Here is a 1,229-nt window from a genome sequence, read left to right as displayed (position 1 = left end):
GTGATAATTTAGTATTGTCCATTTAGAGCTTATTTCGTTATTATTGAAAATTATTTAAATGTTTTAATTCTTGAATGTAATCATTTTGTTTTGTTATTATCAACAGGTCGTCTATGTATTTAATTAACATTATTATTGTTTTTTTTTCTATTTTATTTATTTGTTGTTCTAACAGTTTATTTAAATATATTCCACCGATTATTTTGATCCCATTTTAAGGCCCACCACTTTTTAAAAAAGTTTCTTTTATATTTAAAATAGGTATTCATTACACATTATTTAATTCCTTCCAAGTGCAGTTTTTAATTTTTGTGCTATCTTTAATCTTTCCCAGGTTTCCATCTATTACTTTTAAACATTCTACTACTGGAATATTTGTGATTTTTAGTATGTTCTTTTGTCATCTAATAATTACATAACAAAATTCAAGAAAAATCCTTAAGTTAGTAAATTCAATATAAAAATTAACACTGTATTGGATTGGATTTGATTTCTGAAGTTTACAGACAAAACTGTCCGTAAACTTCAGCCTTACCCCATTGATAAATAATCCCCACGTCGGTTGCCCTTTAGGGTTTCTCTTTGGGATTTTCCTTAGGCAGTAAACGTGTGAATCTAGCTTTTGAAGATATAACTTGGTTGAGTAACCAGTTAAGCTACAAATTCTCACTATCAGCCGCCGACCTTAAATGTGACAGCAAGTGTTTCCGAAAGCAGATGGGTGCTAATGATATCTAACCGAACCTTTTGGATTGACATATTACAAATAAAACAAAGATTGAATTGATATATCGATATCTTGCACGTTTGTGTCCAGTTTGCTTTGTTTAACTGCTAACAGATAAATACTTGTGCTATATGTATTTTAATTCATTAAATAATTTCTCCAACCTTTTTTTATTTTTATTTTATACCAGATTGGCCTGGTGGGCCTTACATGGTTGATATAACCGTTATATTATATTATATATAAATCAATGAAGTGGCAGATGCAAGAGAGAATGGTTTAGTGCTCAAACCAGTCATTGCCATCTTGCCTCACTTCTTAGTTCGCTAACCTGATCTCTGATTCTGGGCATCTTTCAGGCTCATCGATGCTTAAATAGTGAAACTATGAAATTATAAGATCCAAATGTCCTTTTATCCAATGCTGTCCTGTGAGGTGTCAAGTTATTAGTAGTGGTGAGAGTAACCAGGTTACAGTGTGACATCATGTCAGGTTGTTACAT

This window comes from Halyomorpha halys, unplaced genomic scaffold, assembly GCF_000696795.3.
Source record: "Halyomorpha halys isolate HHAL.00 unplaced genomic scaffold, Hhal_1.1 Scaffold253.1, whole genome shotgun sequence".
NCBI lineage: Eukaryota > Metazoa > Arthropoda > Insecta > Hemiptera > Pentatomidae > Halyomorpha > Halyomorpha halys.
Note: the sequence above shows the minus strand (reverse complement) of the source record.